Source organism: Hippoglossus stenolepis, chromosome 14 (assembly GCF_022539355.2).
Source record: "Hippoglossus stenolepis isolate QCI-W04-F060 chromosome 14, HSTE1.2, whole genome shotgun sequence".
Classification (NCBI taxonomy): Eukaryota; Metazoa; Chordata; class Actinopteri; order Pleuronectiformes; family Pleuronectidae; genus Hippoglossus; species Hippoglossus stenolepis.
The window spans coordinates 9960144-9982686 of NC_061496.1; the positions used below are offsets into that span (position 1 = coordinate 9960144).

A 22543-nucleotide genomic window follows, 5' to 3' on the forward strand; every position below is an offset into this window, starting at 1 on the left:
ATTTAAATTAAAAACAATTCTTTCAAATAATTGTTTTTTAAAAGTAGTTGTGAACAAGGACAAAGGAGACTTCTTTGTGGTTGAGCGGCCAGTGAAAAGAAAAATAAATTCATGAAATAATTAAAAACTAAGTAACCTTTCCCAAATTATGATCACACACACGAGTAACCTGACATGAGGTTTAAAAATGAAATAGTAGAATATCCTTCACAGTTTTGCAGTAAATTCAGTAAATTGCAGTAAATGAATGAAAAATACCACATCCTTCCAACAAGTGTGGAACTGTGTTGAGTTGTTTTTGTGTAGTCGTGTAGTTTTTGTGTAGTCAAACAAACATACAGGGGTGACAACATAACCTAAACTTAATGATTTCTATTCGAAAAACAGGTTTTTACTTGTTTTTTCAAAGTTTGGCTTAGATTGAAGAAACAGTAAAATCCTCCCACGAGTCCCTCCTGCCCCAGTCTCCTCTTCTTTGTGCCACCGCAGCACAGATTTATAAAAGAGACGCTCGGCCACAGTAACTCGTTTCCCTGCAGAACCCGTCGCGCTGTGATTTCCGACCAAACGCACTTGAACGCACCAAGTGGTCGAATTTACGACCGGGGAGCAGTGGAGAGACGGGAGTTTATGAGGCGGCCGTGAACGCAGCACAGGGCTCCGTATTTTCTGCTGTATAGGGGAGGGAGAGTGTGTGGGGGGGAGGGGGGTGTCTGACTCCTGTCTCCCCACCCCCAGTCTCTACGAGGTGGGCTTTGGGGGAAGAAAGAAATCCAAACCTGGGTCGCGGAGATAACGCCTGACACCAAGTGAAGAGGTACGCACCCGCGGATCCGAGCGCGGCGGTGTCGCGCACGGATTATTCTGAGGGTTTTTTCTATTTTTTCAATTTTACTGTGAGGAGATCCCGGCTCGGAGCGTCTGATCGGGGGGAGAGCAGGAATACAAACACACTGGGGGGGGATAATAGAGGAGTATTCTACACTCGCTCCTCTCCGCTAACAAGTGACTGCTCCGCCGCTGGAGAAAGTGGAATATAGCGGATTCATTCTGCTGTCGGGGATGCGAAGGAAGCCCTTTTTTCTTCTGAGGGGAACACTCACATAGAGAAGACGGATTTTTTTTTGAAAAAGCTGCCCCCCGTAATCCAACTACAGGGGGTAGTGTTCCCAAACCCTTTTCTCCCGCTGTAGAAGTAAGTGCTGGCAACTTTTCTGCTTTTTCAAAAAAAAAAAAACCTCTTGGTATCCTAATGAAAGCGGGTCAAAGATATTAAGGGAGGCAAATAAAAGTTGAGGGAAAGAGACTTGTTTGTCGTCTCCGGTGTCCAAGCTGGACCGTTTGATCTGCCAGGTATTCACGCTGCTCGACTTATTCGAGGAAAGAAAGAAGGAAAAAGTGAAAAAGTCTGGTTCTCTCTGTGTTTTAGATGAAACTTTATTTGTCCTTTCTTCGACTCGCTTTATGCTTTTTGCTTTGTGGTGTTTTCTTCCTAAACCTGTGCCTTAATGCAGACATATCCAAGTTGTATCTTACCTAGGAACCCCAATAGACACAGATCAGACACTGAAGCTCCACTTTGTTCAGATTTTACCTGAAAATTACCAAACTATTTTGCATTTGGAGACGTGGAAACCAGCCTTTGGTCCCTTTTTAAAAAAATATTTAACCATTGTTTTAAACGTGGATGGACATTGAGAGCTTGAAGCTTTAAAAAAAAAAAAAGGAACCATTGTAATGATGGATAAGCAATAGCCTTAAAACGCATTAAAATATCTAATTACCAATAAACAGCAAGAAATAATCACGGTCATATGTTGTGTCGGACTTATTTTAACATTCTTTATATTCACCCATAGTGGTATCGTAGTACTAAACGTGTCTGGGTACTATAGAAGTAAGCTTTGTGCTGAGATTACTGCTATTGATTGAAGTTCATTTGTTATCAGTGTACATCACAGAGTCCCTGTGTTAGTAGTTCTCTGATGTTTTGTACTGTATAATTTTTAACTTTGTAGCTTTACTTCTTTTTGTTCAAGGCTACTCTTCTGCCTCGGGAAGTTGATTTTTGTCTTGATTGAGTTGGGAACACAGCTCCGGGCCACGGTCCGTCTGTTCTCTTGTTCTTTCCTTCTTTGTGGAGGCGAGCCACACTGTGTCAAGTGAGTCCAATTTGAATTGCAATGGATCTTACGTTTATCAGAACGTTTGAGGCTCAACCTTCCCCAGGCGACGTACGCACCCGCTCCCCTCTCCACCCACCACCTCGCCGCCGCCGCCACCCCAACAGCAACTGCAAGCCCAAAAAAGATTAGTAATGCATTTCATTGACTGGGGGTTGCTGAGCGGCAGCTTCAAATGCTGTTGTTGTTTTGTTCCCAATGTTAATAAAAACGTAAAGATCTTTGACTGTGTGGAGGTCAGAGGTCGTCACAGAAAAGCAGCATGGAATCGAGCTGGGAGATGTTTATTGCACAGAGGCTTGAAGGGCAAGGAATCTGGTCATAGCTACTAGTTAGTGGTATCTTGCTGCATATTTTGTGCCTGTTTCACATCTCATCATTTCTTTCCCAACTTGGTGCAGAACAAATATGTATTCTGTTCTCTTCTGCTGTTAATGAAAAAACCAATACAGGATCTATCAAATTCAATTTCTACAGTATTTGTTGATGGAAATTAGGGACTTTTCCTTTTTTGTAACTCCGGCTCATCGCTCTTGTATTCCAGTATTCAATCAGCCTGCTGCGCTGAATAAATAAACTCATTTGTCTTATGATGGGAGTCACATGCTGATTGTCAGTAGCAAGAGGGAGTCTTGTCCTTCAGAGTAATTGGACAACACGTATACCGAGAGGCTGTGCGTCAAAGTGTGTTCTGGATTCTTAATGTTGCTTTAATTGAACAATTTATCAGCCCTGATCACTGTCAAATGACTGGGCGAGAAAGACAAAAGGCAATGGAAATGCCAGGAATAAGCTGCCACGCACAGTCGGCTAAGAGGGACCGGCGTGTCTGTCGCAGCAGCACCGGCTCGGTGCTGTTGGATTTAATTTTACTTATTTATTTTCAGTCTCGTCTGTAAAAATCGCAGATCAATAGATTTGTGAGTGGCAAGCTTGTAAGCAGTGGTAATGAATAGTGGGGGCAGTGGGAACATTACATCTTTAAAAAACTTCTTTTATTGGACAAAACTTTTGATTTATCCCCGGAGCTCCCTTTCCTACACTTGGAAGAAAAGCTAATTGAATTGTGCCCCGGATATGATGCTCCCCCCAAGAAACAGAAGTCTAGGAGAAGTGTCCTCCTCAGGGTTTTGAAATTCATTTCCTTCACAATGATTACTTTCGGAGCTGTTTTTCTTTTATTTCGCTTACCTAAACAGTAGAGTGTATTCTCTCCATTTTTGACGGGGGATCAAAGTGTAGAAGAGATTCTCGATAGCCGCAGGCCTGTAACTGTGATTCATCATCATGTATTTGACTTCAGGTATTTGAACAGGTTCAGCATGTGTCTTTTTTAAACTATTTTATATGACTTTTGTGCATTGGAGTTCTTCCCATTAACTGCATTTTTGACTTTGACATTCAACCAACTTAGGCCGTCCAGTAATAATAGCTTTTATAGAGGCAACGTTAGCAGAGCTCGTGATAGTAAAAGAGCTTTTCACGAGCAGAGACTTCCCAGATGCTGCAGTGAAACTCGCTCGCTAACTAAAATGAAACACACACACAAATATATTGGATGATGTTGCAATAAATGACGAACTCTTGATAAATAACTTTTATCTCCTCATTACTCTGCTTCTTTTTCTCCTTTAATTCATGCCGTGGTATGATCAAAGGGTATAAAATGCACAATGAGACCAAAACATTAATCAGCAAACACATTTTGCTGCATGTACATGCTCAGTCCTTTGTTCAAGGCTTTGAGGCCTGCAATTTCACAGTCACCCACTATTTTTTTTCTTTTTCTACAGCCCTGTTCATTTTATTCAATTCCAAATTAGGAGCATTTTGGTGGCATCAAGTGCTTTGCAATTAGTCACATCGGACTTAGCGCAACACAGTTAATGACAGCTGCTCTGTGTCTGCTGTTGCAGAAAGAGAGAGAAATGTGCACTGTGCAGAGGCGCTGTTGCACTCACAGCTAATTGTGTTTATTCATTTTAATTTGCTCTCAGTGCTAAATCTGTCCTCTTCCAGCGACACGAGGTGCAATTAGTCCGACTGAAAAGACGAGACAGTGTGTCTTGTAAAGTGTCCCCTCCCCTGCTCTTTGATTTGTGGATTAGCCATCCCTTGTCATTCACATTCACTTCATTGCCGCATAACCAGGCCCGGGCAAATACTGTTGTACCATGTTGCATCTTTATAGAATTACAGTCACTCTGCGTATAGAGGAAAGAGCATGCAAATTATAACATTGTTACTCTTGCATAAATGATTTTGTGTAATATAGTCGACTGTTCTCAATCCTCGTATTTGCGGTCACAAGTGTGGCCTTGGTTATCAATGATCTGTGATTAATAATGCAAATGAATACTTGATTTGCATTCCTGTCATGTATTAGGGACATTATGTGCACTACATATAATATTAATGATACTCCAAGGGTTAGAGTAAGGCTAATCATAAATGTGTCAAGGCTTTGACTGTTGTCATGATAATCAATGTGCAAATCAGTAATTTAATGTTTTTATTATTATATTATAATATATTAGTGTTGCTACAAAATAAATTACAAGTGTGATTTATTCAATAACATTGATCACTGTAAGTTTATCTCAGACAAGGACATTTAATCTTGGTGATAGGTGTGTGCGTCACAGCTCTCGTCTAACATCACCAGCAATGATAGAGTGGGACAGTGACTTGTGACCTGGTGACAGTCTTCCAACAACACGACAAAGATCCCGGAAAAGTAAAGTGTCTGGAATAACTTGACTTGACACTTGACATTAGTGAATTTGGCAAATCACCTGAGATTTTCCATTTGGAATGCCAGAAATGTATAAGGAGCATAATGTTGAAGTCCAACTATTTGTCCTTGTCTCTGCATTTGTTTGGTGCATGTGATAACAGATACAGCACAAAATGTGTTTTCTTATTCAGAAAATTGACAGAACTGTGCCTCTGCAAGCCTTTACAAGATGGATTTATCTAGAAACACCATCTTTTTTTTGTTTGCAAAAGGAATATTAATATTCACAGTCTGGAATTCTCCTTCAAAATACATAACATAACACATATTTTGCTGCATATAATCATAGAGGATAAAGCCTTCCCTTTTGAAGACCGAAATAGCCATCAGTCAAAGAATAAAGCTTGAACATTGTAGTTACAATTTAAAACGTCGTCAAGGTTGAACTTCTGGAGGCTGTAATTTTCACTCACTGGACCTTTATTTTCACCTTGGCCATAAGAGGAGAAAAATGCGACTTGTGGCTGCCAGAGGAATTATTGACCACTCACTCAGTCACCCCTGCTGGTTGCCTAGGGACTCAAATTGGTAGTTCTGTCCGCGACAGACCTCCTTGGAGGTGAGAAATGGACATGACCCTCCAGGCTTCCACCAAAAGTCATATTTACACGGCATCTCCACTGAACTCACATTGTCAATGCTCCATCTAAGCCAGCAATGGCATTGGGCATAGATGACACAGGTTGGGTCAATATCATATGATATAGACAAAAACATGATATCCAGACTTTTTCTGTGATTTTCTTGATAGCAATAAGTTGATGATATTTTGCATCCTTCAAAATGTGTTTGTACTTTGAGAATTTGCAGTCATAAAGTTATTGTGTACAAAAGTTGTTTGTCTCATACACATAAACACACAAACCCCTGCCAAACTATCTGATAAAGCCTTGGGGAATAGAACATCAACACACTGTCAGCTCCCCAGCCGCCAGCCCAATCCCTCGGCACTTCCATGTTTTATGAAAGTGATTCGCTCCAGCTCCTTCTGATGAAGTGACAGTAATCTGCTTTTGACGACGAGCAGGAGTACACCTTCTGTTGATGCCTCGCTACCTCCTCATTCACTCTAGTCTACCTCCCTCAAAGATATAACACACTTGAACAAACATAGTGCATAGCTTGTTAAAGCCAGAGAGGAAACCATACCAAACACACAGTGTTCACACAAACATGCATTAACTCTCGGTTCCCTCTGGCCCTGATCCCACCCTCTTTATGGTTATAGAGTTAATGTGAACTGGTGTTTCATGGTGAGAAGTAATTAACACCCAGTCTAGGACAAGCATCAAATGGGTGTGTCTGGTCCTGTCTCGCTGTCTGGGCGTCTCCTGATGCTTGCTGTTGGGCTGTTCCTGTGTTAAGTGTGATTACCAGCTGGCCTCCTCCAGATTGATGCACAGGGGTTCCCCTTGGGGCGTCTGCCTCCTCCTACTCTTTGCAAACCAAGTCTGGCAGGAAGGGCAGCCCTGCGCCCTGGCAGTTTGACCCTTGTGAGGTTGTAGACACGTGGTAGTGGTGGGGGTGGGCTAAGGAACCTCACTCTCACGCCTGAACGGTTTGAACAGGTTGCAGTTAGCTCATTTAAACGCCGCTCATGCAGGCTGTTAGATGCCCCACACCAGCCTGTTGAGCCATCTGCATGGAGAGTGTATTTGTGAAGTAGGATGCAGTGGAGTGGAATAGTTCCCAAAAACATCTATATGTGCAGACACTATCATTTTTACCAGGTGAGGCGAAAAATGTTTGAACACTTAAATGAAGTGTGTGACAGCTGACTGTTAAGGTCATTTCACTTTTTCCCTGCATCAGCCGATCTGTCCATCACCAGGAATGTTTCTTGTTTTAGTTTCCCTATGCAACCCATTATACCCTTGTCTGGTCTACAATGTAGAAGATTAATTTATTGTGATTAAAACAACTATTGTAAAAATTAGCGTCTGCTGTTAAAATAACGGTAATGAGGAGGGTCACAGACGCCAGCCCTATAACTAGTTCTGACTAATTCACACTAAACTTGGACTCTTCTCCAGGTTGTAACTTCAGTTTGGGACGGTTCCAGGAGAGGTGAGTGGGTTTGTGTGTGTATGTGTGGGCTGAAAGCTGTTAATCCGATGGTGCTCATTGTTCGCACACAGAGAGCCCAGGGCAAGATGGCTTGGCCCATTCTGGTGCGCCCCCCACCCCAGCCCCCGTTTTCCCCCGAACCAACCACCCTGTCCTTTTGTTCCTCCCCTCTCCACACATGCTCACCCTCAGCCAAACTTTAGGGACATCTGGTACAGGGGGGTGGGGGGCTACAGGAGGGGTAAGGAAAAGAAAGGAGGAGAAGGTGAAGGAGGAAAAGAGGTGCATTCATCGGACCCGAGGGGTGGGAGGTGAGAGATGGGGGTCGCAAAGAAACATGTGTATGCAGGAGAGTGGGGGTTGTTGTCATAGAGTAAAGAAAGGGAAGTAGGGTAGCTAAAGAGGAGTAGGCAGATAATTGATGGATGGAAGTAATTGTGTGTAATGCAAGCAAGGAAACATGGGCCTCTGGGTTGGAGAGATATAGAGAGGGGAAAGAGAGGGAGCCAGTGAATAGGAGCAGAGAAAGGAGGGGGGAGACAGGAAAGAGAATAATGAAGAGAGGGAGTGTGCGATAAATAGGAGGCCGGGGAGAAAGAGAGATGAGAAGACGGTGAGGAAGGGTACAGAGAGGAGACTGGGAGAGAGAAGCAGGGGAGGAGGGGCAGGAGGAAAGGGAGGGGGGCCTGCTGTTGTGTTGCATCACTCAGCACAAGCTGGGGTTAAGAAGGAGTAACTACCTGCCTGTCAGGCTGATCGTTCATCCCTATGCATCAGGGGATACGCGTCCTGGTTTATGAGAGATGGCGCCACTATGTGGGCCACTTACCCATAGAAAATGGCTGCCTGTGCATATTTGGGAATATAAACAGCAGTGCCTGGTTGGCTTCTCAGAGCTGGTGGTGGTTGCTTTGTATGCAGATGATGCCATTGTCTCCCTTAACGACAAGATGCCTATTGTTGCACAGTTTTCAGCTATTCCCATTTTATCCTCTGTTTTCAATCTCGCCCTCTGAAAACATTTATTGTGTATTAATAATTCCCCTATTGCAACCACACCTCTGCATTGAAAAGCCCAATAATAAGTAATTACAACTCCAGGCTGCCTGAGTGCCTTTTCAAACAGCACGCTGCCTCATCTTTAAATGCAATGGAAACAAAGCCGATGTACTCCAGTCTGGAAATTACAGCGTACCAGTGGCGCGTTAAACAGAAAAAGGAGAGGGAGAGAAGGCACCAGAGGCAAAATGCTCTGAGTTTCCTCTCACTTTTTCACTGTGCATCACAAGCTTGTCTCCCGAACAGCGAAGAAAGGTTTGTCAAGCGCATCACGGTGGAGAGAGTAGAACGCTCCCCAGGCCCTGGGAAGATAGAAGGTGACATTTGTATGTAAATGGAGACGAGCACTCTCCACTACATTGGAGCTGACAGGAAACAGAGTGCGCAACCTGTTATTTTTGTTTCTTTTTTTTTCGGAGAAGTTGAAGATGTTGCCATTTCTCTGATATTTGTTTTTTGGGAAGAAGATGAATGTTAAAGGCTGCGGGCCCTTTTTAACAGCAGACATTTTGATTTGCCACAGTAGGAAAGGGCCAGGTGTTCCTGATAACATTAACAATGGCCCTGTTCTATTCAACAGTCACAGTGATTCATTTTATTATTTACACCTGTGCTTTTCCTACCGTCACATGTCAAAATGTCTGCTGTGGAAATGTATGTGGTTGCGTGTGAAACACTTCTGTGCATTTGTCACACACATGCATGAGCACACACAACAGTCCACACCCACAGGTAGACATTTTTATCTTGGCGTATTGTTCTGAAATATTGACCAACACATCAGATTGGTAGCCAGAATGCTGCCATTAGGTTAGTGGATATAAGTATTCTTTTTGTTGTTGTGGCCTGTTCTGTTTGATTGCTCAAGGTTTAGCAGATTCTGACATTAAGACAACTCAGGTCACAAGATTCATACAAATAATCCGAGCAGTTCCAATAATGCTCCAGCACCTGCAGTGGCAGGATCCCTAATTAACTCTTGAGTCTCTCTGTCAGAGAAGATAATCCTGATTAAAAAGTGATGGAGGCTGGGGTAGAATGACAACATAGCTGCCATGGTTGGGGAGATTAGCACTACTAGAGGGTGGGAGGGGGGCTACCCCCTTGCTGCTGTCACCCTTTTGTCTATGGCTCAAATCCATGATGAAAGAATAATGGTTTTGGAGATTTTATTTTTTTCCATCTGTTTTTGGAGAGGAGAAGATTTTGTTTGTCTCTAAATTGCTTCATGTTTTTCGACTCAATTACCCCCCACCCCCAACCCCCATTCCCCACCACCTCCACCCACCCATACTCCATGTTCCTGGACTTGTCTGGGATCTCCCAGTTGTTATAAAGCGTGCTTGACATTCTTATGGCTGTCTGATAACATGAGTGGTGGAACAAGCTGATTTGTTGCTCTGGTCAACACTAAGACAGTCATCCAATTAAACAACACTTAGTTGGTGTCTCGCCTTTGAGGGATTGCTTTTAACCATCGAGGCTCACTTATCTCTTTTTTTCTGTAGCCACACATCTTGTGGGAATGTCCTAGATGATGACCCGCTACCTGCACATCCTCAAAGTGTCATTTCAGTCCCTTCAGTGTGAAGTGTAAAATGCAAACAGTCACCTGTTAGTTTAGATGGTGAAAAAGGGAATTGAGCAAGCAGAGCGGGAGTAAAGTAAATGGATTTTTTTAAAGGGAAATAAACATGGCTGTTATCAGACTGTCTATTTGCCGTTCATCTGGGGAGATAGTGTTGACACAAACGGAAGCATAGAGCCAGCGCTGCTGTGATTATGCTTGCAGCCCGATGCCACCAAGTGGGAACCACAAGAGAAATGCACTTTAGAGATAGGAATATATCATATATGACTATTTGAAGAAAGCAGGAATAGTGTCAGGGAGCAGAAAGGGGCTCTTATTTGACAAAACCAAACACAGTTATAAAATGCACCAAACAAGTCAATTGGAACTCATCATCTCAAGATTCAGTTTCTCAAACAGGGTATCTGTTGGTAAGGGTAAAAGAACAAAGCTAAAGTGGGAGCACAAAGAAAAATACGTGAAGTGTGGCAGGGAGGCCCTGTGCCCACTGTGAGCCAGTCTTTAAGCCAGAGAGATGGGTGTAGGGTATCTGCAGATAAGCCCACCCCCCACCCTCAAGGCTTCCCCTTTGACATTTGTCATCATATAGCCCCCAGCCTGCAGTTTCAATAGGGTGGATGTAGGCCTACAAACATGGGGACAGAAGGGTAAACAAAAGCAGGTCTGGCATGGAAATAGGGGGTGCTACTCACAGCCCAACCACTTTTGCCTTTGGGTTAGTGACGTGGGAAACGACAGCGACTGTAACAATCATATAAAAAAGGCCAACAGGAGAATTGGAAGTAGTCAAAAAGAAAGAGAGACGGAGAGAGCTGGCAGAAGGGAAATGGAGACTGCAGCATAGAAACAGAAACAGGAGGTAGATGAGAACAGAAGGTTTTCCATTTTCAAGGAGATAAAGGAGCATTAATGAAATTGAACCAGTGCCCTCTTTGTATATAACATAAGGGCAAAAATAGTAAGCAGCAGATTGGGGTTTAGTGTGGTTTTAATCTACAGCCAAACTGTCCTTTAGATGCACAGGGGGTTCTCCCAATTCTGCAATCACTCGAATGGCCGTTACACCGCTTGCCAACTGCCGCGGGTTAGGCCTGTGCCAGGCCTGTGCCTCAAGATGCCAGACGACTTGATGTGCCTAACTGGTCTGGGTAGATCCATTCATTTAGCCAAAAAGACAATTTATCTGCCCATCTAACCCATTTAGTTACCTTGTTTGCACAATACTGAGTGTGCTGAATTGCACATTGTAGCGTTGTACAGTACATGGTACCAACAATGTTCCTCAAACATTGTGTCATATAGCCTCTGTGTGTCATTCTACTTTGTCTTGGTATGTGTTCATCAAACAACAAATTGTATGTTGTATGTGTGTGAAATTCCCTCAAATACCCACATTAAACAATCAGTTTTATTTTATACAGTGATTAGTCAACCACAAAGCTATCATTTAGCATTGTATTTGGGACACTAAGGACTCTGAGTTTGCTCATAGCCTGCAGCTACATTCCATATCTATCATTTTTACAATGTGTTGTTTTACCACACAGAGAGACCAAACATGGTCTGTGGCATCTACCCCCATCTGGAGGTAATGGTCTGGCCCCCCTGGCTGTGAGCCTAGCCAGTTAGTAATGAAATGGGCCCCTCCATTGTAAATCAAAGAAGGTTCTTGCTTGGCTTATGCCTTTGGGAGAATTGCATGGGGATGGCATGTGTTACGAAGGGCAGCCTGGCTGTAGTCCAGGCAGAGACTCAGAGAAAGGAGGAGTTCGGCTTTGTAGGTGATGGATGGTGGCCTTTGACACTGTTTGTCTCTGTCTATGGTTTTGAATATTAAAAAGGAGCTAAAGACGTAAGACATGATCTAGGGTGCCATATTTATGTTCTGTCAAAGGCAGTTTGTATAATTCTCCTGCAGTATTGGCATTTTTATCCCAGTGGGGCTTGGGTGAAAACATTTATGGCCTCTAGCAGTTTGTACAAAAGACATGCATTTGAACATGGTTGTTGGTTTGGAAGACATTTATTTCTGGAAAGAGCTGATATGTTTGATGCAGAAACATTTCTATTTGGAATTTTAGGCATTTGGCCGACATGCTTATCAAGAGTGATTTACATTAAAAGGGTCCAAAGTGTAAGAATCCCACAATATCACATGTAGTATAATGGTGTAGAAGGTAAGTGCTGAGGATAGAAGTATAGGAAAGGTATCTTTTTTGTATGCAGTAAGCAACGCATAACCCATTTGGATGCAATTTCAAGTCGAACAATTTTGCTAAATTGCCTCTTGCATGCTGACAGCCAACCTTAAGCCTCTCAGGCAGAGTGGAGTTGAACATAGTACGTTTATAAAAAGAAGCCAGGAGGAACCTTGAGGAACCTGGGCTGTTCTTTGAAGTCAGCTATTTTCCTTTACTTCAAGTGCGTCACTCACTTCAAAGTGAGAATTTCACACTAAATGTACTGATTTTTTTTCTCCCTCCTCCCCTTTGTGTAGCATTTACAGCACATAAAACGGGTCTGGGGAGACTTTTTCGGGAGGTATCTGTAACCTAAGATGACTCCGTCTGTGTATATGTGTTTTTGTGCCACTGACAGCTTGCGGGGTCTACAGAGCTTCGTGTGTGTGATCTTGTGCATATCCACATAAAGAAGCCTGCAGATGATCCTCGGTGGTGGTCTGAGGCTTTGCTTTTGTTAACGAGATGGAATCCAGAGTGCGTCAGGCCTGTGTGGAGTCCTAGTTAGAAAGGTTCGACCCCTGTGGTTCGTGGTTAAAGAGGGGGATTTGTATGCGGTTGGTGAATAAGACTTGTCACTAGTTGAAGTCGGCAGCGTTGCTAAAAAAAAGTTACCCGAAGCCACCATATCTGTTTCAGATTCACATTCCGATCTGTGAAAACCAAGCATGCACCTCTTAGAGCACAACATCCCATGTGCAAATGACTGCGATGTCAATGAGATTTAAGGCATGCATGGAGAAGAAGGGCTGGCATACCATGGGAAATGAAATTTTGCTTGTGTGCACCGAGTTCAGTCGTGTTTGTACAAAGGGGTTTTAGTGGTTATTAGCCTGTTCAAGCACCTAATTCTTTCTGCCGTGATTGTAATTGGAACTTCTACTTGAAGCGTTTGCTGAGGCCAGCGCTGGCACACAGGCTTGTAAACAGATGAAGGTGTCCACTCCACTTACTGCAGCAGGCAGAAGTGTGTGTGTGTGTGTGTGTGTGTGTGTGGTGTGTGTGTGTGTTGTGTGTCTCATACATATCACACATACTCAACTATCTGCATGTGTCTGTATTAGTTTGTGATTGTCACATAATTTGTAACAGCAACCGTCTGTGCATGTGAAGTTGTGCAATCCTCAGTTTCAACTGTGTGTGTGTGTGTGTGTGTGTGTGTGTGTGTGTGTGTGTGTGTGTTTGGCTGGACTAAGAGGTACCTTCTCTTGCCAAGCACGACTGGTGAACAATGGAGAGTGTCTCATTCAAGTGTAGGGGTCAGAGAATTGAGAACCAGTTTGAGGGCGAGGTATGCATCCTCTTCCTCCATGTCTGATTCCCCTACAACCCATCATCTTCACCCATTTTCACCCCCACCACCAAGCACACCTGGCTGCCCCCATACAAGTCTTATTCCGAAGGTGACTTTGGCCCTTAGGCCTCTCATCTTGTATTTATCTGCTGGCCAAACAACACTGTAATTGACTCTCGAATAACAAACAGGAGGACGCCTTGCCCTTCAACAGGCATGCAAGATACAACCGATTTCTAAATCTTTCTTTGTTCATTTTGGACACTGCAGATTGGATCCGATTTTTTACGAGTCCAAATCTCGGCACATAATGCGCTCAAAATAACCCCCCTTCCTCTCAAAGCTAATTTGCACTTTGGCTTTGAATAACAGACGAATGTAAGAAGTATTTTTACCCAGAGTCCATGATCTCACTTGATCTAAGTCGGAGCAGGTCATTAGCTGAGGTGATTGCATGCACTTGACCTGTTCACGCGGGCGGCGTGGGTATAAAGCACTGGGCGCTGAGACAGGACGAAGGGATGAAGGGAGGGAGGAAGGAGAAAAATGATGAGAGGTTTTAGTGTGTGTGTGTTGTACTGGGAGCGATGGAGGGAGGGAGGAGGAGCAAGAGGCGGATTCCTTTGAGATCCAGGCTGCCAGCTCTTGTCAAGGAGAAGACTGGAGAAGGAGGAAGAGAGTGCATGAAAACAAGAGGCGGGGGATGTCTGAGAGGAGAGAGAGAGAGAGAGAGAGAGAGCATACTAGAGTATGAGTAAGCATGAGAGAGAAAAGGACAAATTGACAAAGAAGTGGTAGAAGTGTGCTTGTGAGCAATTGGCACAAGAAATCTACCATAACTTTGATGAACCTCAAATTTTGACCTCATCGTTTGATGTCAGCCTCAAGAGATTTTAATGATGCTTCACTTTGCTGGTGGCCAGCTGTGTACCACTTCAGATTAGCATGTCAGCATATTGCAGGGAAAGGGAGCTGAGGCATTGGAAGGACATGGCTGGATACCCCGAAAGAGAAGCTTTCCTCCTTCTCAACATTCCACTTTCATTCCCCTTTCTTATCTTGTCCCTTCCCCTCTTTCACCAGGAAAGGATGAAACAGTGCGAGTGAAATACTTCACAGTTGTAATCTCCCCTGATGGCTTATTCAATGATAGAGTCTTTCCCCCTCATTTCAGGCCTAATGTATTACATCCACCCATCCTCACCTCTGCACCCCCTTAGTTCTCACTGCGCCTCAATTGCAGTTGCCGCCTTTGGACAACCTCTGTGGTGGGTGAAAATGGGCTGAAGGCCACCGATGGAAATAGCATCAGCTGATAAAGGCGACAGGTGATCCGCAGTGCTATATGCAGCTGCGGCAAGATTTGATTTCTTCCTCCCTGCACCTGATTCAGAGGTTACCTTTGCACTATCACGGGCCTGTTTGATTCTATTTGATCTCTTCTCTCAAGCAAACATGGCAACATGGTGCAGTATCATTTGCCTTGTCAGGACATGTATTTATTTATTTTTTCTGGGCTGATGTCGGGTGGTAGCGTTGTTGACACCAGTGAATTAACTTTGCCCCTGCTTTCATCTCCTAGCCGCGCTCGTCTCATCACCTGGCACTCCGCGAGAAATCAGATGACACCTCTTGATGTTAACTTAGGTTTCTGCATTCCTTAAAGCAAATGTCAGCCCAGCTTTCATTTGACGTTACGTGCTGCCACCCAGCTCCCTCTTCTACCTCTTCTCCCTCTTCTCCCCTCTCAAATTGGCCTGTAGTGGTTATTGGCAAGTTATGGGTAATGTAGTTTGCAGATTTAAACCATTCTCATGATTGACGATCCGTGAACGCACACTGGCAATGACTGTCTCCTGATCGAACTAGTTTGTCCCTCGGAGAAGCCCTATGTTCGGATTAGCATTGTGACATTGCAGTTGATGTCTCTAGGAAGAAGGTGGAACCTCTTTGAAGACGCCTAGTGCAAACAGCTGTTGACGATTTTGGGGTTGGGGTCAGGAACGTTGTTGAGCTATGGTGTTGCGGCATTTTCTGAAGCTAACCTTAATATAGTCACACCCACACCCCTTTCAACTTACTGCATCCAAAATCGCTTGTGGTGCTCTGCGGCATTGTAGCATGGGATCCGAGTTAAATTGTCCTCTTCGCCACTACAACCCTTCATGTGGCCATGTCGTGTTTTGGTTTTGGTACCCCAGCTGACGCGTCGAGGCCCCAGACACTATCACATGGTCTTCAGATGTAAATCTCAAAACACTGCTTTTTGGGCTGTACACCAATGTGAGTAAAGTCTGGATAATGGCAGGGACCAGACCGAAGCACGTTGAGAAATGTTTTTTTTCTTTCTATTTTGAGATGTGGGTGTCTAAATGTGGGGACATTCCAATCCCAGACAATTTAAAGCACTGCATTACATGTAGTTGTTTCACAGCTGCATATAGTCTGATGGCTACTGCTATACACTGTCCTTGTGGGCTGTGGTATTGTTTAAATATTGTGAAAGGCTTCTGTCTCCATTTCTTTATTTAGTTTGGATTTACAGAGGATATGGACTGTTTTTTAAACACCATCTGACTTTACATTTATCCAATTCCATTCATTATGTCCCGGGAGCAGCCTGTTAGATACACAGATACGTTTTTCCCCAAAAGAAAATGTATTTTTATCGCCTTCACAAGTGGACACCAAAGAGCAGTTACATCAGAATATGGTAAAGACACAGTTAACTGTAGGCTGACACACTGGGGCACTGGACTCTGCTGGAGCAGCTTGAGGTTAATTCTGTTGCTCAAAGGCACAAAGGATGCATTGGTAGGGCAGTGTGTCATGTTTACTGGCTTTTTGCCAGAAAATGAACCACAAAGCGTGCAGCTGCACTTTAACATTTGAAAAAATTAGCACATGTTCACAACTGATGACTTGCAATTAAACTGTGCCTGCAACAAATCAATACAACCAACTTTTTGCAGAGCAGAGGAAGAGCATTGAATATGAATGTGAAACAAGACAGGCACTGCCAGAGAGAAATATAGTGATATTTTTGGAAAAACAGCTTGAACTGTCAGGGAGAGAAAAACAGCTTTAATGTAAAGGTCTTTGTTTGCCCTTAATATCATTTTGTGTTCCTATAAAAATGCCAAAAATTGTGAGCCAGGGTGGAGAATCCTGGATACATTTGTTTGGAGTTTTTATACCCTGGAGTTATAATGTTTTAATTTGGCTCTACCCCACTGGTTGTGAAATTTCCGTGACCTGCTGCAGCGTAAACAAAACACATTTAGCATAATTGCACCTTTGGTGTAGGCCTCTCTTCAAGGCAAGGTATTGATTTTCTCTCTCCCTCTGTCTCCCTCTCGTTCTGCTCTTTGTTTTTCTTCTCCTCAGCTTTATTTTCCCTTTTGCATTCCTTGGCTGGAGCGCTCGCTCGCTTACTCTCTCTCTCTCCCCATGTGCCCTCCCCAATCACTTGCTCTCTGTCTCACGGGTGGCGCCCAAGTAGAAAAATAGTAACAAGAATGCTCCTCGATTACAGTAGCCAAAATAATGCTCACCTTAATGACACCAAAAGCCCGGCTGCCAACCAGCTGATCTCTCAGTTCCATGTTCAAGTTGCAGTTGCTAAATCGAGTTCTGTTTTCAGTCCAGGAAGCAAAGAGAGGATCATGTAATAAAAAAACTGTTTTAGATCTTATTTACCTTGTTTAGTTGTTAAATGGTGCTGTGGCTGCTCTGCCGCATGTGGGAGGAATTCTGCAAGTACGTCTTCCTCTCTGAAATTGGAAAGGAGTGCAGGGGAACTGTTTGGAATTCTTCTGTTCATGATACCGGCAGATGCATTTAGTTTTACACATGTTTGCAAATGTTCTTACCTGTACACATTACAGACAGATTTGAAAATGTATAAAACTGAAACACTGCAGTGGGAGGAGGCCAACATATTGATGTTATTGATGTAAAAGTCATTCATTAGGGCGAAGGAATCTCTGGGCTTGAATACATTGGCAAATGGATAATTCACCAAATCCCAAAGTTTGATTTGTTTCATCGTGGAGCTGACATGACTTCAATCGAGAACTAGCAAAGCAGGTAATTGAGTAACTGAAACATTTTCAGCGTTTGAAAAGGTTGATTCTTGTTGTTCTGGGTTGTACCCTCATGGTTAATTGCACTTATTGCTTTGGATAAAAGCGGCACTTAAATGAAATGCAATGTAATTATTATTCCAATCCATTTCCAGGGCTGGAGGAAAAACTTACCTGTATGTCTTTCTTACTGGTTTCCATCAGCTATCATTCCCTTAAAGTCTTGTACAGGAGTGGACGTTGACTGCTGCCAGTGGAGGTCGAATATTGGCTGTAATCTTTTTGTGTAAATCGTTGGCTTCTCATGATTTTTTTTATTCACGGAGAGGGAGAGGGAGAGGGAGAGATGGAAGCAATGGGAGGGGATGCTGGTGGATGTGAAATGGCGGTGCACAGTGCCTGAGCTTGTTCTGATCTCTCATGGTGTCTCTGTGTCAGTTTTCATCTCTCTCTCTCTCTCTCTGTTCTGCTGTGAATTTCATGTTGGATTCAAAGTGTCACATTGCACAAACATGCCAAAAAAGGTTTGCAAATATGTCAAGAGATATGTAACAGTAGCCTGGTCTCTTCCTTTCAGTCTTCTCTCAACTCAGCGGCCTCATTGACAGTAATGTAAAAAAAAACTATAGACCCATTGTCAGGAGCTGTATAAAGATTTAATGTAAAGGCTGCTTTTTGATTTAAATACATAACTTCATAATGTGTGTGTGTATGTGTGTGTGTGTGTGTGTGGTTTGCATTTAGAGCTGCCCTATTGGCTTCTAGTCTGGTATTCGTGACCTCCTGGTGGGATTAAACTCCAAACAATGTAAGAGAGAGGCTGGCTCTTCTCCCCCAGGACGCACTTACAAAGACACACACATGAATAAGGCCAATTATTCCCAACCTATTACAACAATTATATCCCTCCTGTCTGTGTCTAATTCCCCCTTTTATACATGGCACAGGTCTGCTGAATGAGTGTGTCCAACCCTCATTTGACCCATTCTTATCTGGCTGCTGTCTCGGGTGAATTTCCGGCCACACTTCGAACACAGCCTCACGTTAGAAATCACCGTATATAACCATAGCGTTACAATAAATGTTATGACATATGGACCAAACCTTTTTCCACACAGGCGATGTGTACTGACCCATTCATAACACAGACATAGAAACACACATGTCGAGACAGAGAATACAGAAGATCCCACGCAGGTCGGCCAGTGCCTGGAAACATGGACTACACAGTGTTTCTCCACATAAAGTTTTCGTGCACATTTTATGTAAAAAGCCTCTAGATGATAGACTTCAAGTCAGTCACGTACAAGTAGGTACACGTACATGCCGTCTGTTATTCCCCCTCTGTTTGAATGAACACACTCTCATGCCTCAGAAGGTCCGAACACATGTAATGTAATTACATTACCAAGAGTATTAACATACATAAGACATGCTTACAAGAACATGCATGGATTCACACGGTACACACGTGTTCTAATGAGTAAATGTACAAGTGTCCTGCTGCCTACTTTACCTTTCTATAAATACCGTAATTTGTACACGTGTGTATGTAGTGCATTTATGTGCTTATGTGTGTGTGTGCGTGCACGCGCGTGTGTGTGTGTGAAAGAGGGTAAAAGAGAGAGAGGCAGTCAGGAAGCTATCGAGGGCCCCTCAAGTCTGGTGGAATGCAGAATGAGGGGGGATGGGTGAACAAAGTTTGGTCTGACACAGGGAGAGTAAGAGAGCAATGGAGACTTGGAGAGCAGGGTGTGGTTCTCTGAATTTCAAGACACGCGTACACACACACACACACACACACACACGCTCTACAGTGTACTATATTTTTACAGTATGAATAGGCTCTCACAGATGTTCACTGTTTATATGGCCCTCATCAGCTCCAATTCAACCCTCGCCGTTCTGAGCAGCTGTGGCCAGCACACACACACACACACACCCACACACAGGCACACACATGTACGTGTATATATACTATCAGGCTGGAACTTGCTATATTTAGCCACAGCCTTGGGTGATGAGGAAGTGAAGATTGCAGCAACAGGCAGAATATAGTCTTTTCTTGGTGAAAGAAAACTCATCTGCAGTTTTCTCTGTTCATCTAACACCTTCTCCTCCTTCCTTCATCCTGCCTCACTCAATATAATATTCATTCTGTAAGCTGATAGGGGGGAAGGAACTCCAAAATGAGGCCCAAGCCCTTCCTCACCTGCTTTGTGTAGAGAAAACGTTCAAATCAGCATTCTTTCACACCACACACTCTCGGAAAATGTCTGACACGGACTTTTTTACTGCCACAGTTATTCATTGTTAGTGGTTTTACCTTCAGTTGGATCAAGCTGGCAAAGACATTAAGAGAAGATTCAATCTGTATGTTTCTTTTTTTGAAAGCTGATTCTAATATCAGTGCCTTTGTTTGAGCATTTAGACAATGTTTTGGTGCCCTGATAAAAAAGCTAACCCAAACCCTGTATAAAATAAGATGTCTGCAAAATGTAGAGGCAGTCAGCCGTTGATAGTCCCACTGTGATATGAGCTGTAGTGTAGAATAATCCACAGCTATATGAGACAGTGATAGATGTGCCACTTGTCTGCTGACGTCAAATGAAATCAAGGTCTATGAAAAGTCAAGAATACTGAGCGAGATAATGTAAAGAAAAGATCGACCAAGAAATGACACAGATAGAGAATAGAATGGGAAGTATTAAATGTCTCCGAGTGGACACACTGCTCATGTATTTCCATGCATGTCCGTTTATTTAGCTGGATGTCCAGAGCTCATCAGCACTGAACTAATAACAAAGAAATGTGTGTTTTCAGTGTTGTGAATTTCAATGAGGCTAAGATGTGCACTGAAGTGTGTGCGTGTGCATGTGGGTAAAATTGATTTTAGGCTGAACAAAAGCAGATGCACATGAGCCAGTGAGCAGGCACACACACACATACACACACACACACATGCACGCACACAAACATCAGCAAGAATATACCAGTGCATATGTGCACAATTACACACACTCACACTATTCAGGAGGAAGGTTAATTGAAGGTTACAACTGGGGAGTCGAAGACGAGAGGCTTTCAGCGGTAATATGTGAGTGAGTGAGTGAGTGAATGTGTGTGTGTGTGTGTGTGTGTGTGTGTGTGTGTGTGTGTGTGTGTGTGTGTGTGTGTGTGTGTATTTCACCTCCATTGCTTACCCTGACCCCACTCCCCATTTCTTCTCTCTCTCTCTCTCTCTCTCTCTCTCTCCCTCTGTCCTCATCCAAAGCCCAGTCAAAATGTGCAGCCATGCAGATACCTACAATCTCATTAATTCAACCCATCGGCTATACTGCAGTGCACCCCCCCTCTCCCCCCATATGCAAACGCTTCCTAAAAGGTTAATATAATCTGCCGCTGCTGAAGTTAACTATCTGTGGATACACCCTGAGAAATGATGTGTCAACACATCTCTTTGTCCATCTGTCCATGAATCTATTAATCTATTTACATTTTAAGATTTAAATAATCTACATAGTTTATGTGCTCTGTCTCTAAAATGGAGATCATGACATTATTTTAAATGGTGGTATTTCGCTAGTAAAAGTCTCTATCGGTAATATTGGCTATAAAAAGAAGAGTTTGTTTGGGAGAGAAATGAAGGTGATAAATAGGAAACCTTAAATCGACGCAAAAATAGTCGAGGCTAAATAATAGCTTATTGTGTACTGCATAAAAAAAAAGAAAGGTGAATTGTATAGTGAACTCCATTCGGTAAAAAGAAGCCGTCTCGGTTCTCCAAAAGCTCAAACTCAAAACTGAAACTCATTTTGTGGTCTAGCTGATAACAGAACCAGCCCCAGACGGTTCACCTGGGTTCAAACCTGTTTAACCTGCGAACCTGAGGAAACTGTTGTCCAACTTCCTTCAGACTAACTTTGAGCAAAATGTTGAATCCTCTAAAGCTCCAGTTGTTCTCCTCTGTCACCGACCTTGACCTCTGACTTACCTTAGAGCAGAAAAAGGGAATACGTCATCATTTCATCATTAAATGTTCTGTGTGCATACTGACTTCCTGCTGGCAGGAGTGGAAATGACAATAACAACAATGCAGTCATTCTTCATTAAGCTCTTTGCTTAGCATTGACTTGACTTGAGTGTCAATACAAAAGATACACACTGAAAGAACTGTCGAGAGTATTTCTGAATGATCGGTGACGTAGACCTGTGACATTGAAAATGTGTGTGTATGCATAAAAGCAAACTTTATTCATGGCTGTTTGTGCATCCATACGTGTGTGTGTATGTGTGTGTGTGTTTGCATATGAGTGACACTTGTGCATAGTAGCTCTTTGTGTGCATCCATGCGCCTGTGTGTGCACGCGCTCTTCTATCGTCGCCCTCTTAGAGCCTTTCTCCCGTACACACTCATTAAAATGTCATCCTAAGCGGGGCCATCCATTCTACCAGTGGAATGCAGTAGGCTGGGAGGGAGTGAGGCGGCAGCCATATTGAGTTTCTGGAAAAACTGAGGGGGCTGTTAGGGTACCAGGCATAATGCACCTTCTTGTCAATGTGCATGTGTGTGTGTTTGTAGTCCTGTTTATTGACTGGGTGTTCTCCAGCAGGATTGTGTGCTGTGTTGCCAATAGATTATAATATAGCTAAATATATCATATATCAGAGTCAGGGAGGCTTTATTCAAATTGTAAGCGCTACATACAACAAAATCAGGAGGGCTGCTGCTCTTTGGCACATTAATAAACATATAAATAAATTAGAAAAAAACACATAATAAAATAAACAATATAATATAAAAATATATTATAATTTTACGAATTATTGGATGTTTATTTTGTCCATCAGCAGATGTGTTTCCTTTGCAGTGGAAACTTGTAATGGACATATTTTTAAAAATATCTATATTTTATCAACAATTCATTGTTGTATGGAAAAAATGAGTAAATGACGATCCCAAAAATTTGTCGTTAGTTTAATGTTTCCATAAAACAACAAATGATGTAATATATTCTGTGATATCACAGGGCATTGCATTTTAGAGCAGTATAGGAGAGCTGGGAGGATAACTGAGGATATACAGCACCCTGGTAGATAACAACAACAAACTAGGGGGAAGCTGCTGTACAAATTCATTATTGAATACCACTAAAACACTCTTGTAGGAATATTAAAGTTTACTGTTGTGAAACCATGGGAGATAAGAAGTCCCCAAAAGTAGATA

At 43.0% G+C, this 22543-nt stretch overlaps 1 protein-coding gene across 17 annotated transcripts in view; it reads left to right on the top strand.

Annotated features, from left to right (window-relative positions):
* The window catches only part of ptprsa (protein tyrosine phosphatase receptor type Sa), a 236053-nt gene that overhangs the window by 66654 nt on the left and 146856 nt on the right, over nt 1–22543 (top strand). Inside the window, exon 1 of one of the 17 annotated variants that reach the window (XM_035176121.2) lies at nt 721–1195. The exons of the other annotated variants lie outside the window; for them this stretch is intronic. The gene's annotated coding sequence lies outside the window, so the exon portion shown is untranslated. Of the gene's footprint in view, nt 1–720; nt 1196–22543 lie in introns of those variants that run through there. 17 annotated transcript variants of the gene reach the window in all.